This window comes from Ammospiza caudacuta, chromosome 7, assembly GCF_027887145.1.
Source record: "Ammospiza caudacuta isolate bAmmCau1 chromosome 7, bAmmCau1.pri, whole genome shotgun sequence".
Lineage (NCBI taxonomy): Eukaryota > Metazoa > Chordata > Aves > Passeriformes > Passerellidae > Ammospiza > Ammospiza caudacuta.
In genome coordinates, this window is record NC_080599.1 from 35,519,416 (window position 1) to 35,534,900 (window position 15,485).

General features: G+C 40.9%; 1 protein-coding gene across 2 annotated transcripts in view; it reads right to left on the minus strand.

Annotated features, from left to right (window-relative positions):
* ADGRL2 (adhesion G protein-coupled receptor L2) overlaps positions 1-5,299 on the minus strand; it is a 158,999-nt gene extending 153,700 nt beyond the window's left edge. For both annotated transcript variants that reach the window (XM_058808995.1, XM_058808994.1), the window contains exon 1: positions 4,650-5,299. The gene's annotated coding sequence lies outside the window, so the exon portion shown is untranslated. The remainder of the gene's footprint in view (positions 1-4,649) is intronic.
* Between the last annotated feature and the right edge of the window lie 10,186 nt (positions 5,300-15,485).

A 15,485-nucleotide genomic window follows, 5' to 3' on the forward strand; every position in this document is an offset into this window, starting at 1 on the left:
TTTCTATAGCTAAATTGCTGATATTAAGCGACACAATCTTCCCAGTCCATGCTGTAGAAACACATCTTGTATATTACAGGGCTGAAAGAAACATGAACTCCTAGAAAATTACCTACTGAAGAGGGCTTTAAACCTGTCATCTTTCACCTTTTAAATGAAGAAATGTTAAAAGGAATCACATTTGCTAAATAAAGACCAGAAGTATTTTCTACACCAGGTATATATAAGTTACCAGTATATAAGTTACCAGTATTCCAGAACCACCTGCTACTTTTATTTTAAAAACTGTTGGAAACAAAATGCAGCTATCTTCAAAAACTATTTAAATATTAAACACGATTGTTACCAGTATTGAGAATGGCCTTAAAACAGGTTGTTGTTTTTCCATTTTTCTTGACATCCAATTACAATCATGATGGTTAAATTTTTTTATTTGTTTCAGACAGTGTTTTTAGAAATAATAGCTTTTAAGTTTAAAAGCTGCACATAAATACTTAAGGAGGCAAATTTCTCGCAATTTCAAATCACTTCTGTACATCATAAACATCAATCCTAAAAAATGCTTGGAAAGGGTCTGTTTAACATGACATCTCCAAGTAACATGACTGACTACAAATTTCACTGGCCTGTGCTCTGAACTGTCGTAGTTCATAAGTGACTGCTTGTCTACCTGTGCATGGATATGACTCCCACTACACACCACACGTAGTTTAACTTCTGCACTTGCAGCTGAATAGGTAAAAATCACTATTTGCTACTTCCAGTTCCTGCATAATAAGCCATCCGCAGATATTCCTTAGTGGAAATGCGGAGGAATCACAGAGCATTTTTTGATACAAAGTGTTACTGGTAGGTTATTTGTCATTAATATTAGGCATGGCACAATCCCCAGCAGGAGCCATAGTACAAGGTAACAGTATTTTCTTACAGCTATGTCAACATTTTGGGTGGACAGGTGAGCAAGGGCTTGGAAATACATAAAATTTAAATCTGAATTTTAGTAAAAACTTATGATTGTCTTTCTGTGCTCTCTAGATGTCAAACAATGCTTTCTACGGTATGATTATTACAATTTACATGAATTTATGACACACTATCTAGAAATGCATTTCAAATAAAACTTTGATAAATGTTTTGCCTAACTAGAGATTTCTATCTCCAAAACCTTTAAGTGAAAATCATGGACTTAAAAAAAGCCGTAATTCAAAACTATAGGAAATTTTCTTCATCCCAACTATTCTGATTTTAAAAATATCTGTTCATCAAAATGCCATGTATACGTATCACATTTCCAGAATAAAATCGACCATATTATTACATATGATTAACCGTAAAGACTACAAACTCCTAAGACTATACTACCTTGCTTATTTAAACTTTAATAAGGTGCTTCCCTTACTAGAGACTGAGATTCCCGAGTAACCCCCTTTCCTGACTTTACACATTCAAAGTGGTAAGAGATAAATAAAACATTGAGAAAGCTTCTGAAGTGATCAAATAAGAACTAAGTAAGCACACTTTGGTTTTTTTAAAGCTTTCCTCTTGCTCATTTTAAGAAGGGAAACACCCAGAAGCCTGGTGTTAATGTCTCTGCTGATTGTGAAAATTGCAGCAATAAAAACTCCAACTGCTTGTTTTAAATTAAGACTTGCAAGACTACATGTGAGATCTGTATCTTTAGATTAGTTTTTATAACATTTGGAAGTTTGGTTGCTTGCTTTGATGTTGGTCTATTAATGAGCAGGGGAGCCAAAAGCCAGAAAAAAAAAAAAAAAAGTTTACTGGAAATTCTCAAGTCAAAACCTGAAGTAATTGGTTTGTTCTACCCCACATGATTCAACATCCTGATTCCCCCAACTACCAGCTCCCTGAGCTATCTGAACGTCTATGCTTTTTCACCGTTGCCAACACATAGTAACCCACAGTGATTGAAAATGGCAGCTGAAGTGCTGCTGCAGCACATTAATTTTTCTCTAAGTGGTCCAATTTTGTCATCTGAACGTTGAAAATCTTCTTTTTACTACTTTTTTACCTTCAGAGATTTGTCGAATTTGGGGTTGCCGTCACATAAACCAAAGTGCAACATTTCCAAGACAATTTTTAGACTATCCCTAATAGCTGAAGGGATAATGCGCTTTCTTTATAGCCCTCTGCATTCAAAGCAGACTAGTTAACAGCAACTTAAGTGTGATAATGGCAATTACATCAATATGTTCCTTTTACACCACCAAAAGGTACTACTTCAGACAGCTGAAGACATTAGGTAAATAAACTGCTGGAAATTACCTGAAAGTAATTATCTAATTTTAGGACCACTAAATATATCTATTTACAAAATGCCCAAATAGCCGTGTCCATCTAAGAATAACAGAATACTTGATCAACTGCAGTGTTTTTCACCAAGACATACCATATATACTCAGTTCCGTCATTACATGAAAGGAAATTGAAGCCTGAAATTGAATATCCTACTCTAAAGGCACATCAGTTTCATGGCAGTAAAAGAAACACTCCCCAAATGGTGAATCAGAAGAAAGAAAAATATAAAAACAAACAAACAAACCAACCCATCCAAACAACAGACCAAATGTTACATATCAATGACTTAAATCAACTTTTTAAAAACACAAAATACCTGTTTTAGTATCTGTATCATTCAAGTAAAAGGTTTGGAAAGAAGCAATAGGCAAGGGAAATTTAGGAAGTTCTTTTTTGCCAGAGATATAAACCAGAATACAGTTACCAAGAAACATCTGGTCCCTGGAAAAGGTCCCAACTTATTGATGGATAACTGGATTTTGCTTGGCTTTTGGGTTGCTGGATTATGAATATTGATTTGCAAAGGTAATAAAAAGGTAGGCCAGGCCACATCCTCTCTTAAACTCAAGAAAATACTAACAAAAGAATAAAAAACTATGAATGTGTAGTCTCGTAAAACAACTTGCAATGCGATAAATGTTCTACACAGCCACCAAAACAGCACTCCTGCCATAGCTGGTTGAGAATTATTTATTATAGGGTAATACTAACCACAAATTAGGTTATCTTTGTAAACACAGTATCACTGATTAAATGAGATTACAAGAATTACTCATTTTCACTTTTTCTAGAATGAAAAGGAAATGGAAGCATATGGCTGGTGGTGATAAAAACTTCTTTTAAACTCTCCATAAAAATATCTATTATTCCAGCCTACCCACCCATTAAGGAAGGAAGCATATTTGTTTCAAAGGCCTGGAACCGAGAAGTCTTTTATTACAAGATTTCATTTGTTTTCTGAAGTAATTAGAAGGTCTTCTCCATTCATCCCTCCACGCAGTAACGTGTAGGCCATACCAGAGCAAGAGCGCGGGAGAAAGCACTTTCTAAATCCCCCTCCCAGAGAGGAGGAATCAGAAACCACGCCACAGTGCCTGTCATAAAAGGTCACTTTTTTTGCTCGGAACAAACCATTAATCAATAGAGTCTAATTGTCCGAGCGCTTGCAAGGGCTCTGCAGCGGAGGGACCTTGTTTTTCACTCGCATAATTGCAAAACAGCAAAAGTTCAGAAACATAACCCAAATCCACCTCCCCATTTTACCCCTTTACAATTCCCACTGCCCTTTGGGCCTCTTCTTGGAAGCAAATGGAAGACAAGCTGAAGTTCTCTCAATTGAGCCGGAGCTAAGAAACCTTTGATATGCTAATACCCTCCTTCAAACGGTAAGAATTCACACTTGCATTAATTCAAACAATTTCTGCAGAATGATGCGAAATGGCACCTCTTTTCGTGGCAAGCAACAAAAGGAGGGAGCCGGGGCGTCTGAGGAAGCCAAACAGCAGAACATTTGTTCCGCAGGATTCCTTCCGTCGCGCACAGGGGCATTTCTGGGCAAAGAAAACACACCTGAGCACCAGCAGAGCTCTTTACTTTCTGACAAACCGCGCTCAAATCCCAGCAGGGCTGGCGCAGACTAACAACAAGATGTTATTTTTAGAGCCAGACACAGCAACGGTGCCTCATGACACACTGTTTTCTGTCTCCAGATGGCCCCAGATTTCTATATGTGAAAATAAATAGAAATAAAAAGGAAAAAAAAAAAAAAGAAAAAAAAAAAAAAAAAGAAGAAAAAAAAAGTTGTTCTCACCCCACAGCCGACAAAGGGTAATTTATTCCTCTCCCCACAGGCACCCCCCATCCCGCACGGGCTGGGAGCCGGGCGCTCGGCAGAGTTACACAAATACACCCGCAACAGGTAATTATTTAGCGAGCGGGTGCAACTTTGCGCGGGGCGCGCCGCGGAGCCCCGGGCCTGCTGTGCGGTTGGCCCCGGCCCGCAGCCCCCGCGCTCGGCGGGGCAGCAGCAGCGGCGGCGGGGCGGGACGGCCGCGGCTGCCGCAGGTCCCTCCGCAGGGCGCGGGGGGGCGGCGGCGGAGCGCGGCCGTTCCGCGCGGGCGGAGCGCGGCCGTGCGGAGCGGCGGCGCTGCCCGCGCCCAGAGCCGCGGGCTCAGCGAGGGGCACAGCGCTCCGCCGGCGGCGGCGCAAGGCGAGGCAGAGCCTAAAGTAAGTGCATCCCTGCCGGCGGCTCGGCCGGGGAACGTCCAGGAGTCAGGGAGCAGGCGCCGGCAGCAACGCGCGGCGAGGCTGCAGCGCGGGGCTCCGCTTACCTACGTCTGGGAGCCGAAGGCGGGCCGGGGTCTGTGTCCCCGGCGGGACCCGCGGTCCGGGTCAGCCCGCGGAGCGCGGGGCTGCGGGAGATCGCGGCGGAGTTAGTCCCGGGGCCCCGGCGGCGGCGCGGGAGCGGGCGGGCGGGCGGTGGGCTGGGGCGGGAGCGGGCGGCAGCCGGCGCTGCGGCTCGGAGGGCTGGGGCAGCGCAGAGCAGGGGCGGCTTCTTCTCCGCGCAGCCGGCCGGGAGGCTCTTCTGGGTCTAAGTCAACATTTTCCTGCAGTTCCCCACACTCCGCTCCGCAGCAAAAGCGCGATGCAGCCAGGCTCCAGCACGCACGCACACAAGAAATAAATTCAGTAAAAAAAAAAAAATTTAAAAAAGCCGAAATGGAGAGGAGGACGGGCGCAGTGCAGTGTGTGTGCCCAGCCTAGGGAGTCCCTTCTGTGAAGCGATCAGGAGGCGATGCCAGCAGCTGGGGCAGCGGGGAACAACTCGAATGTTACAATGGACCCCCTCCTCCGTGTCTCTGTCGCTCGCACCGACCGGATTCACATCTCCCGGGATGACATTCTGGCCTCTGGCGGAGTGCGGGGCCGGCCCCTCCTCAGATTTTCTCCTCTTCCTCCCTGTGCTGCTGCCCCGCCAAGGACTGGAGATCGGGCGCTGAGCAAGTAACGCGCGCGGTAATGGGAAAAACGCAATACATACACACCAAAAAAAAAAAAAAAAAAAAAAAAAAAAAATCCCAATGAATGTATGGCAGCCTCTCCGTGCTCGTGCACCGCTCCGTCTGCGGCTGGGGAGCGCCAAGTCCTGACACGGACTCTGCCGGGTCTGAACTGGAGTCACCTCCAGCCTCCTCCCCCTCCAATCTCCACCCCTTCTCCCTGCGCTCCCACCCCTGGGCTCAGCTAATCATATAAACATATTATCACGTAGAGCGGCATCGGCGAAGGACAAAAATCTCCCCCTTCCTGTCTTTTTTCAGTCCCCCTCCCGCCCTTCATTCATTTGAGGCGGGGGATGGGGGGGCTGAAGGCTAAATAGCGGCCGCCCGGCACCGGAGGCCGCGCAGACCGGCTGCGCGCTGCCGCTGCCCGCGCCGCGGATGCCGAGAGGCGCGCACGGCCGCGGAGCCGCTCGCCGCCGCCGCGGAGCCGCTGGGCGCCCCTGCCCGGCGCCTCGGGCCCCGGGGTTGGCCGGGCCTGGGGCCTCGGGCCTGCCGCCGCCCCCTCCCTCTGCCTCCGCGGCGGCTGCAGGCGCGCAGGCCGGCCGGCCGGAGGCGTCCCCGCCGCACCTTCGTGCCCGTGCCCGACCGCGCAGCGATGCCGCGCACCCCGCCTGGTGCGAGGGCCCGAGCGGAGCTGCCCGGCCGGCTGGGCTCGCCGCGCCGGGCCGGCTCTCCGCACCGCAGCGCCTGTTCCCCGCCTCCCCGTCCCCGGCATCAGCCAAAAATCCTTCACCGGCTGGGCGAGCGGCGAGAGAGGGCAGGCAGGGCGGGAAGACCGGGGGTCCCGGCACCCCAGCGCCTTCACGGCTCCGCTGGTCTTTTCCTTCTTCCCTTCGCACTGACATGGCCCGGCTTCTGCCCGGCAGGGACGGCGCGCCGAGGCACAGCGATGCGCTAGGGAAAACATGTCAGGGCAGGGTAAACAGCACTTGGAAACGATTTAAAGGATACTCAGTTGACTCACTGGTGTGCTTGGATACAGAACGCAGTCTAGTAGCGTTGTTGCATTTTCCCAAAAATCTGCTCTTAGAAACCAGGTCTGGTATTGTAGGGTTTGTGTTTCTCGTCTGTATGGATGCAAAACACTGAGAGAATCCGCTCTGACCTTTCAGGATGTGCAACACGGGCAGTTCCCAGCTCTCAAGGTCAGGGAGAAGCAGCTGGGCATTAGCGAGGGCCGGTGCCCCGGGGAGCGCGGCGGGGCCGGGGCCGGCGGGGGGCCAGGGCCGTGCGTGCGTCCCACGCTCCGCGCCCGCCCGGGGCTGCGCTGACCAGGGGGAGCGACAGCCGCGGTCAAAGCAGCTCAGACCTGACCTGATAACTGCCCCCTCCCTTTGTTTGGGGATTTTAGCCATCCCCTCCCTCGCTGCAGCACTGAAATGAAATCCTCTCAACTGCCTCTACTCACGAAATCGCATGTACTAGGCCGGACCACTTGGGGCTTGATCAAGTGTTTTAGGTCCAAAGCACATTGACAATCCAGAGTACAACACCTAAACCAGGATCATTACCTTTGTTAATGGTAATGATTTATTTTTTTACTTAATCATTTTGATGTCTCTGCATACCTGTGCAATTAGTGTTTAGAAATTGTAGCACGTATTAAGAAAAAAGGATGACATGATAAAAGGAGACTAGATCTCGAAGACCTTGCAATATGGAGTACTAAGAACCACGGAGCTGGCCAAGGGCTCTTCAAAACCACATTAAACTTTCAACAATGCTAGCAGCAGTCTTGGGGGTGAATATCTAGAAGTCATTGAAATATGGACATGCCATAGCCATGCTGACCTTCCTCAGTTCAGGGTGTCTGTCCAGGGACTGGGGAGTGGAAGAACAATCTCAGGCTTTTAGGACCAAAGTAGGAGTTCGGCCATAGTGAGCAGTGCACCTTTCTAAGACCAATTTCAACTGGGTTAAATCTGCAAAATGCCTCAAACAGAATGGAAGGACAGATCATCTGTCTATTGTAACAGTTTGTACCGACTATATATAGTTAAAGTATGGGTTTCTGTGAGAGCAACATATAGCAAAAGGGCAGAGTCTCTATTAAGTTCTTGGTGTATTCCTAAGAGAGTCAATTGCCCTTTCTTGCTATCCTTATAAACACCTGTATAAACCCTAAATAACCCCTTATGCATTTCTAGTGGAATTAAATTATACAGGCATTTTAATGTATTTTATTAGAAGCTGATTTTCATTGAAAGGACTGGATGCATCTGTTACAGAAACATGCTTAAAAGGAGGGTCATAGAAAAATAAAGATATACATATTGACTTGCTATGATTTTACCAAAGTTTTAAATTTTATCATTAACAAGTCCTTCTTTCTCTCCTGTCTTTTTCTTTCTCTCTCTCTCTTTCTCTCTCTCGTTTTCTCTCTTTCGTTTTCTCTTTCTCTCTTTCTTTCTCTCTTTCTCTCTTTCTTTTCTTTGTCTCTTTCTCTCTTTCTTTCTTTCATGTAATTGCAGATAAGCAGTGATACCCCTGAGCTAACAGACTTTTGCTTAGTTGATGAGAACAGGATTTAGCCAGAAAACTGTCGATAACACAAGAATTATCTAGGGTTGATGGTTTTCCTTTGAGAGGACATGAGAGAGAGAAGTTCTTCTGTTTGCAACAAAAAAAAACTCTGTTGGATTCTCTAATTTTTTTTCTGCCTACAAAAAGATTGAAAAGAACTGCAGAACTAGGCTTTGTGCTAATATTTGCAGAAGTCAAAGTGAATTCACCTATGTGGATTCAAATGTAGGACTGAAGTTCATTTTCCCTCTTTTCATCAAAAACTTCTGGAATCATATTTCTTTCTACATGCAGAGATGGAGTTTTACAACTCTTTTACAATGGCTGCTGTAAAACTGAGTTTTAAACAATTGCTAGAAATGCAGAGACCTTTTAGCATTTGTTTCAAAAACACATGTTTCTATTAATTCTCATTAAAACTGCATTAGGATATAAGAATACCTGGCAGAGGTGTATATTGTTTTGGCAATATACATTGCCATATACATAAAATTAATTCAAATGATTAATTTTACTTCACATGAATCAGCATATTTTTCTTTACAAGAAAAATTGTACACACGTACTCACAGCATACGTAAATCTGATCCTTTAGTTTTTACTCAGCCACAATTATTGCCAGATTTGAATATTAATACGTAAGAAGAAATTATAACAAATCAATTTTCCACCATTATGACTTCCTACTATTTGCTTTTTAACATATCCCTATAAATATTAATCTTATTCCATACAGACAAGTAGAGACAAGTAGATTTTCCCTAAAATCTTGCTTTGTTGCAACAGAGCAAAATGTATGAAAGCACAAGAAGAAATTTTATGTTCTTATCCAAATATTTTGTGATATTTTATCCCCACTCTTTGACTAGTGTTAAATTTGTAATATTTCATGTTAAGGTGTATATTTTGTGTGTATTGCTCTCCTGTTACTTTCATTAATCTGCTGGATGATGTTCTTGAAAAACTAAAAAGCAAATCTATAGCAATTTTTAAAATAATCACAGGAATTGTGCATCAATTAGCATTTCCAGGGACCACGTGTAGGACAGTAACAACTGGAAAAGACTGAACTGTCAGCTGTGTACTTGAAAGAGATGCATCTGAAAAGGATGATTTAACTTGTGGCAAAAATTGGCTAAATCATGATGTCTGTAATATGATCTTATAGGCTGCTTTAGCTTTTTTTCCTTTTTTTTTTTTGGTCATAGAATTGCATTTTATACCTGCCTATTCTTAAAAAGGTTAATTTAAAATGTTTTAGTACCTTGATAAATAATATTTTGTATTGCCCTAAGTGTCAGTTCCCCCACGAGTAATGGTTTACACAGATTTTATGCAGCCTATTTTTTATTACTGGAGTTTTATGACTGAACTTTAAATACTAGCGACTGACATTTCCTCTTATCTGTCTGTACTCCTGTGAATAACGTATCAATGAACCTGTAATTAGATGTAATGTTGGCAAAGACTGACAGAAGAGGTAGTAAATATAGGTATGCATTATTATCAGCTAAAATTGGTGCACTGGTATAGAGACACAGTTTAATTGCTATGATGTAAAGACTTCACATTTTTTTCCCATGGAAAAGTAACAAACCTTTAAATGATTTTACCATTTCAACATTAAACAAAAAAGAGAAAATTTTGCTTGTTTTATTTAGGAAAGTCCCCAATTAATTTTGCAGGCAAATTCATATAAATAAACTGTGAATGATGCAACCCATAATAGGAAATATACAATGTATTGCCTTAAAAGTTTGGAAATATATCTTGACAATTACCAGTCTTTTAAACTAAGTAATTGATTTTAGTGTCACTTGGGGAAAAAAAATGAAACCCATCAATAAAATCAGAGAATTCTGCAGCTGTTTCTAACAAATAAATGTAATACGAATTTGCATTTTGCATAGTTTACTTCAGTAATCAATTTTAATTACTCATAATCTATATCATTATTTTAAAAATGACAAAATCATTGACTTATTCATAACACTTGCTAATTGTTTTTAAAAATAAATTCTACACATGACTAAGGAAACACCCATTTCCACTTGCTTTATGTTAAATCAACATCTAACCACTCATGGTGATTTCATTCAAAGAAAACAGAAGGAACACATTAGCTGTGTGGTTAAAGAGATTGATGGGCTTCAAACATTTTAACCATGGATGGTTTTTTTCCAACTGTAGAGACGCATGTTTTTAATTTAAATAGCTTCAAGAAAATGAAGATCATTTTATTCAACAAAGCTGTTTTCTCTTGTTTCTTAGAAATTAATTTAATTTTGTTTAATTAAGTAATATTAGAAACAACCTTGTTCAGAGAAAATGCAGCTATGAAACAAAAGCATGTGTATGCCATATTAACTCGTATTCTAAAATGGAATTTTTGTCTCACATTAATAAATTAGAAGAGATCAATATGATTTTTGCCAGTGTATTTAGATGCAGTTTTTAATGCCATATTTTTCAGTCACCTCTCCACTTTCTGAGGTAAATTTGGGGAAGCAGTGGAGCTCAATGTTACTGAAGAAATACATTCCTTTGGAATTCAGGTATTTTGGATATATGTTGGTAGAGAAAAGTTTACAGTTTAATGCTGCAGGCATTTACAAAGGCCAAAGAGTTGTCAAGACTGAGCTGTTAGGAGTAATGTAGCAGGACACACTTAAAAAAGAAATGAATGCAATTCCCTGTTTTCATAAGAAAAGCTCAGCACTGAAGCTTAAATGATCATACCAGGAAAGGAACTGCAGTGCTGAGCTTTTGGGGAAGGAGATATGTCATGAGAGCCCAATTCTCCAAATAGCTCTGCACATTCTAGGTTCCTTTTCTCCAACTGCTATATCTGTTTAGGCACACGTTCTGCATTTGGGCAGCAAAAAAATGCTTTGTTTTAGTTTTTTTTAAGGACAGAAGCACAAGAGAATACTAAGAAATTACACAGATTTTTCTATTTGAAATAAATACAGTTTTGCCTGACAGGCAGGGAGCTCCTTCTCCTCTTCCCCCTTACACAACTGTATTGTACAATTTGCTATGACTTTGCTCAATCTCTGTAATGTGCAGTGAGAGGAGTACCCCATGACTCAGACTGGCATGTGTGGTGGTCTCAGCATATTCTCATCATCTCCCCTTACCTCTTGCAACCCTCCTGGTCAATATAAACGAATGGCAATAATTTGCTTTATCAAATTCCAATTGCATCTGGACTCCAATCTCCACCTTATATTTATTACACAGTGCTTTTAAGTATCATATTACCTAGCTTTCTGGCCACTCTTCTGTTGCTTCTGTATCACAAAATGAAAGGTCACGCAAAAAAAAGATAAAGAATTCAAAGGCAAATGATTGCATTGGTAAATATGAATCCATCAAGGTTTTTCTCTTCTTACCCAAACACCTCGCTTAATCTGCACCGTTAAAATCCATAATCTTGTTGGAACAGACCTCTCATTTGAGGAGATGTGAACAGCTTTACAAACCCATAAAGATTTAGGTGCCTACATTAGGGGTAAGGTTAAGTTTACATTCTTGAGAAGTTATGGGAAAAAAGACATCAAATTCTTGGACCACCTACCAGAACAGAGGTCTCCCCATTTTGGTTGATTGCCCAAATCATTAAGCTACAGAGTCAGGTTCCCTCTGGTGTTCTCACTTTCTAGTACAATGAATCATGAATCATTTACTGCCTGGTGCAAGGCTTCAGCAGGACAAGTGGAGAATATTTCCATCTCCAGCCAGGTTGTGGGTTAGAGAATTGTTTAGCTGGTGAGAAATGTGCATTTGAAACCCTTCAAGCAGAGGAGAGAACTGACCTTGTTTCATACGCTGGACAAGTCTCTAAATGCTAGCTGTAGAATAAAGCTTCACCTTTAGAAGAAAGGGATGACTGCTGCTGGGTTTAGTGGCAGACTAACTGCATTCATGGGGGTCAGTTTGACTGTCACCTTTAACTGCTCAGCTTTGTTTTACACAGAACCTTAGCAACAATGTAAGTGCAGAGCTCTTTAGTCTGGTTTATCTTGACTGAAGCAGTATTTGGCCTGATGAGTATTACAGCTGCAGGAAAATTTGATATAAAAAACATGGAAGCGCCTGTTGAGCAAAGACATCTTCCCCAGGTAGGCAGCATTTAAGCAGAGCAGTCTTTAAACTTAATGGCTTAAATTCTTTCCATGTTTCTCTTTAGGAGTCAAGTTGCAGAAATTCTATATATTGCCTACATGAAAACCTGGTCCATAGTCATAATAATCAAGTTGAGAGATACGCTAATAGGTTATGAACAGGAAAGGACAGGGTGCTCACAATCAATCATGAACAGAAAAGAACCTCCCACTGGGACTTCCTCACCTCATGATTGCAACTTTCAAGTTTCCCTTACCAAAAGATGGGGCATGAGAGACATATTTGCTTCCAAGCTTGTGTATTTCAGCTCCCCTTTGCTGTTTTCCCCATGTCTCAATATGTGTTATTCTGTTAGAGCAAATGCTCAATTTTTAATTTAGAATTTTCTATTGGTAGCTTTAATCAAGGCAGTTTTTAGTTGTGCTTAACATACAGTTATCTGGTTCTACACATCACTTCCTCATGCCAGTCTGCAAGTGCTTTAACCTCAGCTGATTGGATATACTCGCTTTGATTTTGTTGCGTGGTTTAACACAAGGACTTGGTACCTTATTTTTTTTTATAAGATTATATTTTTTCCTCTTGTTACTGATTGCCATTGAAATGGTGAAAGTTATGTGATTGGCTCCCTCTGGAGCAGATACCAGAGATGCATCATGGATCACTGGTCAGAGAGCCCAGACACAGCAGCAAATTTAGTCTCCCTCCCCTCGCCATCAACTCCGTACAGCGGCACTGCTTTGCAATCCATCTCAGCTGACACCAGCAGAGCATGCAGAGGGAGACCCAGATTTGTTCCCAGGCTTACATCTTCTAGTTCACATTTTGTTGTGCTTGTGTTACATTGCCAGGTGTAACTCTGGCAGCCGTAAAGAACAGTCATTTTCTTTCCCTGAAACCGCCTGTAAAAGTCTCTGCTTGGGTAATGATTTGTTATATATTACAAACACCTGCAGCACAGCAAATTAATATCACTAAGTATAGGGATCAAAGATATTCCACCTTTTTTTTCTTTAATTAAATGATCATTTACTTTTGACAGACCTCGATGTTTTTGACAAATAGACTTGAATCTGATTGAAGGTATGGCTACGCCTTCCTAAAAACACTGCAGTCTAAGAATGACATTAGTACCATGCTCCTGTTTTGAGGAACATCGATTGACTGCTTAGTACTACTGCTAATTATGAAAAATAAAATGTATTCAATAATTATTTAGGATGCTATTCTTCACCTCACTGTGCACACAGGCTGCTGTTTGTTGACTACTCAGCACCAAAATATGATCTTTTTGTATTATATCTGGAAAATCATAGTACCTTTTAATATATCATTAAGATACTTAAATTTTTATGACAGTGTTGGAAAGCAAAGTGATAACCCTGTATGTATTTACACAGGAATGGCAGAATTTTTTGCATATGCAAGCACTGAATATTACTGAAGAATAAACCACAAATCTGCATTGCACTATGTTTTGCCTTTCGGTTTTCTCTTCCTGTTGCTTCTCTATATGGCTATGTCAGTTTAATTTGCTTTCATCAGAATTTTTGTTGACAGTAAAATTAATGTGCAAATTTCCTATCAGTTGTATATATTAATATAATTCCCTCTCAAATACAGTTCATTGAAATTAGCACTGGTAAAAGGTGGGATACATATTCATACAGTTATTTACATAAATCCCATTCAGCTTTATGCACCCTAAGCTCTAATGCAAAGTATCTACTACCACAGGTAATTTTAGCACAAGAGAAACAGCACATAAAAGGCATCTGACTTCCCAAAGATTGAGTGTCTTCTAATAAAGAGATTATTTGAAGAGAAAAAAATCTGTTAGAAAATACAATTGTGACATAACTTTTATACATAAAACTATTGTCTTTACAACAACAAAAAAAGTTGAAAATACTGAGGTGTCTCTCCAACAAATCGCACACAATCGGTTCTTTTAAAATTAAATAAATTGTGCATGATGCCTCATTTGTGATATAGTGTAAGGTATTAATATATTAATTAATTTTTAATAAGAACTTTATTATGAAGCAACTTATATGACAGAGTACACACCAGACCAAAAAGTAAGTTTTATAAAAATAACTGTGTACTGGGAATTGATTTATTCAGCACAGCATTTTTATCAGTTTTAATGTCAAAAATAACATCAGTTGCGATATGTATATTGATCTGCCGGTTATTTACCTGGATTTAGAACGCTAAGTATAGGAAAAGCCATTAGGTCATTATCTATATAAGTTTAGGGAATTCAGGCACCAACTATTCCTTGTTGTGAAAGGCATTTGCTACTAAAAATACAAACTGGAATCTACTATGTGCAGGTGCAGATTCCACTCAGCAATGCAGCTCTGTTTGTGTAAGTTTTCCCTGGTAAACAGAGGAGCTGCAAGGTCACAAAACAGACAATGGCACATCTCTTAGAAACTTAGGCTTTACTGTATAGACTTGCAGTTTTTATATTTCCCTGAGCATTATGCTGCAACACATGACTTAACAGCACTCTCTATTTTTCACAATTTTCCAGTTAATGAAAGTAATGTTTAAATACTCTGAAGTTAGATTATTAACTTCTACAAAATAGAAACAGATGTGTGTCTCAGTATGCCATTAAATTTATGATTTACATAGTATTCTTGAATACAGCTGAGCAGAGGCCAATGATTCTAATTTGCTCTAGATTTACAATAACCTGATCTGGTTTTTGTAAGTACTGAAACACTTTAAACAAAATTAGAAAGCTGTTGTGCTTTGTGTGATTAAAGATGCAATTCCCTTTGGGGTAATGAGAAGAGTTAGAACATGTTTCTTTCTTTATGGATGTTTCTATTATAAACAAGAGTACCATACATTATGTATTTTTGTTACTATTTCCTTGCTTTTAATTATAAAATAAACTGATTGAGTTGTACTGGAGTTACAATGAAACAGTGCCAAAATCTAGCTAAAAAATGCATACTGAGGTTTATAAAAAATCCTTAAAATTCTTGAGGGCCTTAAGATCTTGTTAGAAAAATGCTAGTTCCTTATAGTTTGCAGAATCCAAAACATCTCTGTGATTTAAAACAACGCAGTTTAAAGGAATTATTTAAAAAGCAAACACATTTCTCAGCTTATTACACTGTGTTAAGGCACAGCATTTTACAGAACAGAGTTTCTATGTATTCACGGCATTTTACATCTTGAGATTTTTTTTTACAGATTCACTGTATCTAATGGCAAAAGTCACAACTGGAATGAATATTATTGTTTAAAACAAGGTCTATCTATGGGTAGAGACCAAGTTGTGTTGTTGTGACACTATACACTGACGGTTTTTAAAGGAGTCAAAATGAGATTAGATCTGTCAGATATATGCAATGCAGGAAAAACACCCCGTGTATGAATATTTAAGGTCTGTTTCAAAGATTCTGAAAATCAGAAGCTGGGCTTCTAAAG